The following is an 11697-nucleotide window of genomic DNA, read 5'->3' as shown; positions in this document are numbered from 1 at the left end:
GGGCTAAGCACTTTGATGGTTCCACTGTCAATGGTCTGCAACCTTAAAAGCCAGCTCCACTTACATTTGCTTATTGAAGCCCCACACTCCTATGGGCGTGGTGAAACAGGTTAACCTGTTTTTTTCTTTGTGACCAGAGTCCTGCTTTGCGTCCCTGCCTAGTCTGGAACTCAGGTTGTAACCCAGCTGACTGGCCTTAGGGTCCTGAACGCTGGGGTTTACAGGCATCAGTCACCACGCTTGATTTTATTTTATTTATTTTTTTATCACTGAGTTACATGCTCAGAATCAAACTATTGTTTTGCCACCTTGCCTCATTTTGTTCTACTTGTAGATTCTATCCCAGACTACTCAAGCATTTGCCTGAACTGTTAAGAGTAGCATTAGGTTACAGTAGGTTTACGATGTGCAAACAAAAAGACTACAAGGATCCCACGCAGGACCTCTTGCATGCTATGCGCCTGCCCTACCGCTGAGCTCTATCCCCAGCCCCCAAGGTTTGGCTGACAGAAAGTGAAATTCAAGCGTCTCACTGAAGGAAGGACTATGAAATTTCCCGACAGCAGGGAGATGAGGCAAGCAAAAAGCGTTGGGCGAAGTGTAAGGTTCGGCAGCCAAACGTCAGCTGCGGTCGTGTGGGGAGACAACATAGAAGTGTTTCAAAGGCTGGACGACTCTTTAAACCTAAATGATCGTTCACATCGCTGGGAATGCAAGGCCAGCTGGGCCGTGGGAACAAAGGGTGTCTGCGGAGGTGCGGGTTTTCCCGAGGGCGGCGAGCTGGGGGCTGCAGACACCGCAGTGCTCGGCAAGACAACCCGAGCGCGCCGGCAGCGCAGAAGGAACGCGGCGCAGACAGCCGCACAGGGAGAGGCTGGCGCTGCCTCCCTCGAGGGGCGGGACCAGGACCCGGCCTAACGCGGTAAGTGGGCGGGGCCGCCTGGAGGCGGGCGTCTGGGGATTGGCCCTAGAGGGTGGGCGGGGCCGGCCGGCGGGGAGGAGAGCCCGGGAGGCCCGCGCGCGCACTCGCGCAGGCGCGGGCACGGCAGTGGCGCGCGCGTGCTCCGTCGGGCGGTGCAGCGGCTGCGACGGAGCCGGCCATGGTCGTGGGCGGTGGGCGGGTGTTACGCTGAGCCCCGAAGGCAGCAGGAGGCTGAGAGCCGGGCATGCAGGTGCCGGAGCCGGGCGGGCGCGGCCGCGGGAGCTGCTGATCGCGCTGCGGGATCGGGAGCCGGTGGCGGCGCGCAGGGCAGGTGAGCGCGGGAGGCGGCGCGGGCTGCGGCGCTGGCGGCTCGGGCGGGCGCTTCCTGCCGGGCTCGGCCGCGGCCGCGCGGGCTCCGAGGTACTAGGCGCCCAGGCCTCGGGCGGCGGACACCGAACAGCGGAGAGCGCCCGGCGAGCGACTACAGAAGGCGCGGGTGCGGAACGGCCCAGCTGGCGTCGGTGCGGACGCCCGGCTGCCGCCGACCCTCAGGTGCCTCGGCGTAGCTTTCGCAGCGCGATTCCGGGCTCTCCGGCTTCGGACCGGTCACAGTCCCGGTGCGGCGGCTGACGCGTCCCGCGGCCTTGAGTGAAATACCCCAGGGAGATGTGAAGCGGGAACTGTGGATACTCACCTCCCGGGGTTGCGGAAGGCCGAGCTAACTAACCCTGCTGTAGGTACTCGGTGGACGGGAGCTCTTGGGAGCAGCCCGCTGCAGCATCCTTGCTGGCTCTGACTAGTTCCTCCGTGCAGGTTGGCATTGGGGGTAACATTTATTTTTTTAAACCGCTTTAGTACTGCAATACGCTCAACTCGAGTTGCTTAACGCAGGAACCTGTTATCTTACAGCGGCCAGAGTGGGATTCTGTAGTCTCTTCCTAGAATTCTGTAGTTTATCTCTTGCAAAGGCTGACTTGGAAACTTGTCTCAGGAGTGAAGTAGTGCAACGAAACCCATCAAAATCACGATTTACACAAGGTGGAAGATGGTGGGACACGTAACTTGATTTGCTTTGTTGTTAAGCCCATCTGAAGTGACGCGTAAATTGTCACTTGTTACAGAGTATAAACACAGGAAGAGTATGGAAACATACTCTTTTTTTTTTTTTTTTTCTTCTTCTGCATTGCTACATCCGAAGGGAGTGACAAGTGCTTTTGTAAATATCATTGTGGGCAGTATTACTTACTGTCTGGTGAAGTCATCATAATTAAATTAGATGAGTATTTATTCTGAAGTGTTGAATGGATGTTTGAAATATGATTCCTAATGACATCTTCAAGGAGTCTGAGTTTCCAGGAGTTTGTTATCACTTGCGGATTTTTGTGCTAATTTGTGTGTGAGGATTTCTGTTTTAGTGTGTTTTGGATTTTTATGAGACAGTTTTGCAGTGTTAGCCTCACTCTTGTAGACTAGGCTGGCCTTGAGCTTGCCTCCTTCTCCCTTGTCCTCTGTAAAGTACTTGCTATGCAAACAAGAGGTTTTCCAGAGTAGATGCTAAAGAAAACAAAAAAAAAAAAAAAACAAAAAAACAAGCCTGGTGGCATCCACTTGTAATCCCAGTGCTGGGGAGAGGCACACATGTAGGTCCCAGGGGTTTGCTGGTGGATCTGCTAGCCTGGCAGAATCATGGCACCCTAGGCCAATGAGAGACCCTATCTCAAAAAGAGAGAGAGAGAGAGAGAGAGAGAGAGAGAGAGAGAGAGAGAGAGAGAGAGAGAGAGAGAGAGAGAGAACTTGTGTGGCACCTGAGGAAGAATACCTGAGGTTTACCTTTATCCCCTCCCTCAGATTTTTTTTTTTTTTAAAGAAAAGGTAGAATTGTGTAGGAACAATCTATAATGTGTCAGAGATCAAATGCCTTGGGTTAGGAGACTGTCCAAGTTTCAGAAGGCAAAAATCTGAAAATGTAAAACTGAAGTTGTATTCACTAAAGCCAGAAGGATTTTTTTTTTTTTTTTTTTTTTTTTTTTTTTTGGTTTTTTCAAGACAGGTTTTCTCTGTGTAGCTTTGGAGCCTGTCCTGGCACTCGCTCTGGAAACCAGTCTGGCCTCGAACTCACAGAGACCCACCTGCCTCTGCCTCCCGAGTGCTGGGTGGGATTAAAGGAGTGCGCCACCAACGCCCTGCATGCCAGAAGGATTTAAGAAACATCTCTTACCCTTGTGATTAACACACTGAGTAGGACATTCCACCTTCAGGGTGTTTTTTTTTTTTTTGCAAAGTGGAAAAATCAGGTTGGTTTCCTTGTGGTGCTAAAGATCATTGGCCTGACAAGTTGGATGTTGATTTATTTTATTTTTTTGAACCTAGGGCTTTGTTATGTTAGGCAAGTACTTTACTTCAGAGCTTATATATCCCCAGCCCCCTGTGTATTTAAAACAAACAAACAAAAACTAGAATATTGCTCTATAGCTCAGTCTGGCCTGTAACTGCGTAGCTCTGGCTTCTTGTATCTCTAGGCAATTCTGCCTCTATTTCCCTAGTTTTGGAATTGTACCACACAGCTGTAAACCACACCTGGTTTTATGCTCCCTTGCATGCTAGTTAGGTAAGCACTCTCATACCAGCTGGGCTATACATCCCTATCCCTGACTTGACTCCCCTCCCTTTCTTTTCCTTACCTTTTTGACCCCAGGTCTACACACATGCGAAGTATGCACTTAGTTAATATCCCTAGCCCTGCTTTTTCTGCTTTTACTTTTAGTTTTTGCAGGTACATTCATAAAGGCTTCTGATCAACTTGTTTTGTGAGTGTCAGCACGTTGTATGGAAAGCAAAGGATACTCCTGTAGCCTAAGTGTTCTTTCTTTGAGGCTTTCCTTGTCTGCTTTATGGATTGTACTTGTCACTCCTGCTACCCACTATGAAAAGGCTAAGGGTCAGAAGTGACACCTTGGTTTAGTTCTAGACCTTGACCTAAGTCAAAGTCAAAATAGCTTCGGCTGAAAGGGTTTGGCCCTGTCTTTCTAAGCATCAGATTTTTGTTGTTGTTTTTTTGGTTGTTCGCTTGTTTTGTTTTACAAGACAGGATTTCTCTGTAGCTTTGGAGCCTGTCCTGTAGACAAGGCTGACCTTGAACTTGCAGAGATCTGCCTGCCTCTGACTCCTGAGTGCTGGGATTAAAGACATGGGCCACCACCAACCATCTTGTTGTTTGTTTTTACATCCCAACCAAAGTTTCCCCTCCCTCTTCTCCCCCTAGCCCCAGTCTTTCTTCCTCCCATCCACTACAGATTTTTAAGGTATAGAATCTAGATAAAAATGTGGCAGATATGAAGAGGTCTTGGTGGAGGAGCTGAGAATCATATAATGCCAAGGAACTTTCTAGACCTCAGAGTTGTAAGGCTTTCTTCCCTCATTCCTTTGCCTTCACTCCTTGAAAGTTGAAAACATCCAAAATCCCTGAGGGCCTCCTGGCTGTCCCTCTTCATTTCTTTACCTGTGCTCATCCTGAGTGATGTCATTCTCTTCCCTCTTTAAGTATTATCACATGTTGTTGACTCTCAGATTCTTATCTCTAGTCCTGACTGTCAGACTTATAGTATATCTAGACCTATACTTTTTTTTTTTTCTTTTTGGTTGATGGGGGTCTGAATAGGAATGGGGAGGGGGTATTGTGATCCTGGAGCTGGAATCCAGGTTCTTGTCCTTGCTAAGCAAGTGTTCTACTATTGTGTAACTCTTCTGGCCTCTGGCTGTGTTTGGTTTGTAGGCATCCTTTTTTAATTTTTAAAGTTTATTTTATGCTATGAGTGTTTTTCTGTATTTATGTATGTATGTGAACCATGTGAGTGTCGGTTGCCAGCAGAGGCCAGAGAAGGCATTGGATTCTCTCTCTGGTTCTATAATTGCAGTTGGTAGATTTAGGAAGTAAATTTGAGAGGGTTGAACTGGTTATGTGTAGAGTAGAGGGAACAGTGAATAAAGAGGTGATTTGTGAATACATCCCTGTAATGCTGGCACTTGTAAGGCTGAGTCAGGAAAATCACCAGGAATTCAAGACTAGCCTGCCTTACACATGAATTCTAGGCTACCATGACCCTAGATGGAGAAAGACATTGTCTTAAAAAAACAAAACAAAACAAAAAGCCCCAAACAAACCAGGAACTGAAATCAGGTTCTCTGTAAGACCAGCAGGTGCTCTTAACCACTGAGCTACCCTTCAGCGACATTTGTAGGCATTTTAAATGCAATATGGTCAGGACTGGGTATCAACTCAGTACATAGAGCACTTGCCTAGCATGGAATTAAGTTTCATCCTGTGTGTGTGTGTAATATTCAAATAGAGAACTTTTTTTTTTTTTTTTTGGTTACCAGGGGTTTCTCTGTGTAGCATCCCTGGCTATCCTGGAACTCACTCTAGCCTCCAACTCACAGAGATCCGCCTGCTTCTGCCTCCCTGAGTGCTGGGATTAAAGGCCTGCACTACCACCTCCAGGCTAAATAGAGAACTCTTAATTTACAGTTCCCAATCTATTTATTAACTTGTTTTTGGCTTATTTTGAGACAGAGTCCCCTGGAGCCCAGATTGGCCTTGATCTCCTGATCTCTCTGCCTTCCTGTTGCAAGTGCTGGGATTGGAGGCGTGTACTTCCAAGCCCAGCAACCTATTCCTTTTAAGTGTCTTCCTCTCCCCCCTCCTCTCTCTGCCCTTGAGTGAAAACTCCAGTGGTCATACATTTTTAGGCAGTATCTTTCCTACCCCACTTTCTACCCTTGGTTGAAAAACTCCAGTGGTCACTCTGGAACTCACGGTGTAACCCAGGCTGACCTTGAACTCTTGGTGATTCTCCTGTCTTGGCCTTCCAAGGATTACAGCTATGCATCTGCAAATCCCCTCTTTGCCTTACTGTTTCTTCTGTCTACACACCCAGCTCTTTAACCCGTTCTAATTTACTTCTAAAATATATCCCGATTGAATTTGCCTCACATTCCTACTTGCCACATCTCTGTTCTTCCTGGGTTGTAATTTCTTGTCTCTCCTCCCCTTCTCTCCTGCCCCTCTTCACTCCTTCCCGATCTTGCCTTCCGTCATGTCTTTTTACATCAGGGGCTGTCTGTGTAGTCCAGGCTGACCGGGAGCTTACGATCTTCCTGCCCCCCCCCCCATGCTGGGATTATAGGCATGTATAATGTATCACCGTAGCAATCAGACGATATTTACCATTCTGTTGTACCAGAAGCTTCTTATTAAGAGAAGAAAATCCAAACCTTATTTTCATATCTTCTAATTGTTTCGCCTACTCTATTTGTCTGTGTCTCTTTCTGTGTAGCTCTGACTGGCCTGAACTTGCTTGGTAGACCAGGTTGTCCTCAAAGAGATCTATCTCCCTGTCTGCCAGCGGTGTGCTGGGCTCAAAGGTGTGTGCCACCAGGCCTAGCTCTGTCTAGTTTCTTATTCCACCAATATGATATGAGTTTGCTGATGACAGAGACATTTTCTGTCCTTGAGATAGTCTTAGAATCAGATCATGGCCTGAAACATTAACTAGTCTACCTATCTTGCCTGCTGGTTTTTTGTTTTTTTTTTTTAAATTTATCTATTTACTTTTTGAGATAGAACCCTCCTTTGTGTTCCAGATTGACCTCAAACTCGTGTTCCTTATACTTCTTGAATGCTAGAATTGTAGGTTTGGGCCACCATGCCTACCTAGGAATTTTTTGTTCAATTAGACAATGTACTTTTTGAATCTGAGAACCTTCCATTATATGCATGTATCTGTGTGTGAGTTTAAACGTGTCTGTGGACAGACACATGGACATGTGGCATCAGTGTGTGTAATCTTCTCAATCATTTGTTTCTGTTCACTTCTTACTTGAGAGCAATGTCTTGTTGTATAAAGAGACAAATTGTTGAGGATTTCTCCCTGGGTCTGCCTGAATTGTCAGTCCCGAAAATCACTCAGCAGGTCTGTAAGCAAAGAAAGGTTATAGAAAAATCAGAAGTGGCCTCTGCCTGTTATCCTAGCACACAAGAGTCTGAAGCAGGGTTGCCATGAGTGAAAACCTGCTAAAGGAAGCAACCCTGCCTCAGAAAGCACAAAAGCAAAATAAGAAGTATGCACGTCTGTTGTCAAAGTAGAAATACAGGGGGACATGTTGGAATTAAAATCTTAGTGATCTTCAATGAGCATGAAGTACAAGGGAAGAAATGCAGGCTGTGTGAGCTATTACTAGTTGCCAGCATGTGTGTGATAGCTCCCCTTATCTCTCCCCCCCCACCTCACATTTTACGTATGCCTTAGATTTTGACTCTTGCATTTTTCCCTCTCTTCCCCTGTTCATGTACTTCCTGGTTTGTTTGGGCTGTTTTTGTTAGGAGAGTTTATGCTCCTGGGGCAGTCCAAGATGCCTGTCCACCGGTGACAGGCATCCCTCCAATTGAAATGACTCTTTCTACTCTTTTTGTGATCATAGCCTGCCTTTCTGATAGTCCTGATATTAGCTCCACTTTGGCCTTCTAGAATGCTTCTAAGTACTGGATTTATTCTTGCACATATCCCATAATTGCCTTTGTATTATTTCCAGGTTAAATAATTGAATCACAAGGTTGTAGTCAGTGAAGGATAGTCAAAGATTAGATGCATGGTTGGCATTAGATGGTCTGTCTATGTAGCCCTGGCTGTCCTAGAACTTGCTATGTAGACCAGGCTGGCTTCAAACTCAGAGAGATCTGCCTATCTGCCTCCAAAGTGTTGGAATTAAAGGTGTGCACTACCACTCCTGGCTGACTAAAGAGATGTTTTTTTTTGTTTGTTTTGTTTTGTTTTTTTTTTTTTTTGGTTTTTTGAGACAGGGTTTCTCTGTGGCTTTGGAGCCTATCCTGGCACTCTCTCTGGAGACCAGTCTGGCCTCGAACTCACAGAGATCCACCTGCCTCTGCCTCCTGAGTGCTGGGATTAAAAGCATGCGCCACCAACGCCCAGCTGAGATTTTTTTAGTTAGAAGACATTTCTTGTTGCTTTGTTTTTCTTTGAAAATGGCTTTTAATATGTATCCAAGACTGGCCTGGAACTCATATCCTTGTGTTTCAGAGTGTGCTGACATTGTAGGCTTTGTGGCATCTTGCCTGGCCATCTGTTTTTGTTGTTTGTTTGTTTTTTTAATACATTTCTTTATTGTGTGTATGTCTAGGGGTAGGGAGAGGATGTCACAGCACATGTGTAGAGGACAGAGAGCAACTTTCTGGAGTCATTTCTTCTGTTGTGTGGGTCTCCACCCACCCACTCCCCTACCCCCACCCCGCCCCCAAGGGTTTTTTCTGTGTAGCCTTGGAGTCTGTCCTGTAACTCACTTTGTAGACTAGGATGACCTCGAACTCACAGAGATCTGCCTGCCTCTGCCTCTGGAGTGCTGTGATTAAAGGCATGCCCCCTCCATCTGTGATAAAATGGAATTTCCATGTATTTATTGTTAGCATCTAGATAGTATGGGGATTGTGTTCTGAAGTCTCAGCCTTTCTCCTCCGTTTGTTTGCTTGTTTGTTTTTGAGACAGAGTCTCTATGCAGCTCTGGCTGCCCTAGAGCTCTTTATTTTTGTTGACCAGCTTGGCCTTGAATCTGCAGAGAGTCTCCCGCCTCTGCCTCCTTTTCTGGGCTTAGAATACCAGCTGGATGTGGTGCACATGCCTTTAATCCTAACACTTGAGAGGGTAGAGGCAGGTGGGTCTCTTGATTTTGAGGCTAGCAGGGTCTACAGAGTTCTAGAGCAGCCGGTGCTACACAGAGAAACCCTGTCTCAGAAAAATCCAAAATAAATAAGTATATAAAATTAATAAAAATAGAGACATGTACCACTATGCCTGGCTCAGCTTTTTTTTTTTTTTCGTGATCTCTCTCTTGCCTGTCTATTCTGCTAGTCTATTTTATTATAGCACTTTTTTTTTTTTTGGTTTTTTGAGACAGGGTTTCTCTGTGGCTTTGGTGCCTATCCTGGCACTCTCTCTGGAGACCAGTCTGGCCTCGAACTCACAGAGATCCACCTGCCTCTGCCTCCCAAGTGCTGGGATTAAAGGCGTGCGCCACCAACGCCCGGCTTATTATAGCACTTTTTTAGGTAGTCAGTTTTCTGATGACTAAGGGATGATATACTACTACTTCTGCCTTTAGTGTATTGTAAATATAGCCGCCCAGTTTTTTTTCTTGATTCTAGCCTAACATGGTTAATTTAGGGTTCTATTACTTCCTCAGAAAAAATATGTCTTAAATTTGTCTTTTTTTGTTTTGTGGGTGAGCAGGGTCTCTGTCTCTAGCCTATGCTAGTTTGGAACTCATAGCTATCCAATGTTAGGATTATAAATAAGTGTGTGGCTTATAAAATACTTCTTTTAATATTGGGCAGGTAACCTGAGGTTGAGGTCCTTAACTGGGAATAATATACTGCTGAAATTGAACAATCCTGTTTTGTGATATTGTCCAGAACCAGGTCTCTAGTTCCCAACCCTCTAGTGAAAACCTAGGAGAGGCTGTTTATGATGTGGCATCCCATGTTTTCTCTGTGGCTTGGTTGGTCTAGTGCTGTGTCCACTGGGAAGACCACCAGGCAAGTGATCATTTGTCTTAGAGGGAACAGTGATACTGCTTATCCATGCCTGCACTGGAGGATTAAGTAGATTAGAAGAAATCAGTGGTAATCCAGGAGCTTTATTTTAAACTACAGTTTATCCACATTCCTGACTATGATTTATCCCTGGGTATTTGTAATAACTAACTAGGAATATTTCCTAACTGTATAATATTTACAGATGGTTGTGCTCTTTGTCATTTGAAGTAATGGCCATTGTGAAGTTGGGAAAAGATGGAAGGCATTTGAGGAGTTAGATGATCAACCAGCATTGCCTAAATAATTAAGTGTTGACTATGGTCAACCACAGTGATTGTCAGACCGAAGACCTGAATTCCACGAATTCCTTACCTGCTGAGCCACTGGAAGGCATTTTCAGTGGCTGTCAACAAGAGGTCAAAGCTCTGTTTGGACACATTTATATATTACTAGTTTAAATGATTGAATTTTTCAGATCTGAATAATTGATATTTAAGATGATCAGAATCATAAATATAATCAAAGTTGGAGTTTGCTTTATTTAAAATAATCTATGGCAGTTTTCATAGAAATTGAATAACCAGAAGGCCTGCCAGCTAGCTGAAGTATGAGAGGCCCCCCCTTCCCCCCCAGGGTCTCACTCTGGAGCACAGTTTGGCCTCAAACTTGTCATCCTCTTGCCTCAGCTTCTGGTTCAGATGCTCTTTTTGAGGCCAGGTTAGTACTCACTCACACAACTTACATATAATAGCAAGATAATTCTATCAATTAGTTGACATAGAATTTAAGTTACTATTTTTTGCAGTGTTGGTATTGGAATCCAGGGCTTTTTGCGTTCTGGGCAAGCCCTCTGCCACTAAGCCACACCCTCTTCCATATTCTTGTTTTCCTTTGAAGCAGGTCTTAACAGTGTAGCTAAGGTTGTCTTCAGAGTCAAGTTGTCCTTCTCCCCTGCTTGAATACCACCCCACCCAGCCCATTATTAACTCCTGCTGTTTGACTTCACCTTTATTGTAGAGTTCTTATTTTGTGGTGTTGAGTGTAAACCCAAAGTCTTATGCTCACTGAGTAAGTGCTCTGACACTTCAGTCCTTGTTACCGTCTTGTTTGTTTGTTTTGTTTTTCGAGACAGGTTTTTTCGGTGTAGCCCTGGCTGTTTTGGAACTCACTCTGTAGACCAGGCTGGCTTCAAATTCGCAGACCTCTGCCTGCCTCTGCCTCTCTGGGAACCACCACCAGCTTGTCTTTTCTCAATGAGGAACTTCTGGGTACAAGTTTCTCATGCAGCCTTTATGATGAGCCAGTAATCCACTTGTCACTTGCTTTTGTTTGGGGCAAGGTATCGGAGGTGAGGAGTTTGATTGCAAACAGTCTTGCTTTGTAGACCTGGCAGGCCTAGCTAGTATACCCTGTGTGGCCCAGGCTGTCTTGGAATGTTGAGCATTTTTCCTCTCCAGTGTTGGGACTACAGCAGCTCTTGTCTAGTTTATGAGGACTGGGGACAGAACCCAGGCCTAATGAATGCTGGGGAAGCATTCTACCAAGTGAGTCCCTGGCCTGTCTTTTGTTTTAGTTTTAGTTTTTGAGACAAGGTCTCAAGTAGTTTAGGCTGGCCTCAAACTCTGTAGTTTAGCCTACTGTCAAACCCCTGATCCTCCTTCCTCACCTCCCAAGGCTGGCATTGATGATGCTTGCTTCGTGCCTAACACCAGTTTCCTCTTACAGCCTTTGCCTTTTAAAGCTATGGCTGTGCATATAGCATATTAGAAAGCCTCCCAGACAGACTAAGAATAACAAATATTTATTGGATGCTGGCTTACATGTCAGGCTGTGCTAAGTGCTTTCTCTGTAATTTTGTAACCACTCTAATGAAGGTACTAAAGATATCACCACTGGAGGAAACTGGAATTTCAGGAAATTGCATGTCAAACGGAACAAAGTTTTTAAGTGGTAGAGTCAGATGTAAGAACAAAATATTATTTTATGTGTAAGGATCTTTTGCCTGCATGTTTGTCTATAGATCACTTTTGTGCCAGCTGACCAAGGAAGCCAGAAGAGGGTATCTGATCCTCTGGGACAGGAGTTATAAGACAGTTGTGAGCTGCCATGCCGCCATGTGGGTGCTGGAAGTCAAACTCAGGTTCTCAGGAGGGCAGTGTTCTTAACTGCTGAG

At 45.5% G+C, this 11697-nt stretch overlaps 1 protein-coding gene across 2 annotated transcripts in view; it reads left to right on the top strand.

The window, feature by feature from the left end:
• Positions 1 to 1056: 1056 nt before the first annotated feature.
• The window catches only part of Pik3cb (phosphatidylinositol-4,5-bisphosphate 3-kinase catalytic subunit beta), a 102389-nt gene continuing 91748 nt past the window's right edge, over positions 1057 to 11697 (top strand). The window contains exon 1 of one of the 2 annotated variants that reach the window (XM_027414260.2): positions 1057 to 1253. The gene's annotated coding sequence lies outside the window, so the exon portion shown is untranslated. The remainder of the gene's footprint in view (positions 1254 to 11697) is intronic. The other variant, XM_027414261.2, reaches the window with a different exon arrangement.

The sequence above is a fragment of the Cricetulus griseus genome, chromosome 4 (assembly GCF_003668045.3).
Source record: "Cricetulus griseus strain 17A/GY chromosome 4, alternate assembly CriGri-PICRH-1.0, whole genome shotgun sequence".
In the NCBI taxonomy this organism is placed as follows: Eukaryota; Metazoa; Chordata; class Mammalia; order Rodentia; family Cricetidae; genus Cricetulus; species Cricetulus griseus.
This window is presented reverse-complemented; position numbering and strand designations above follow the sequence as displayed.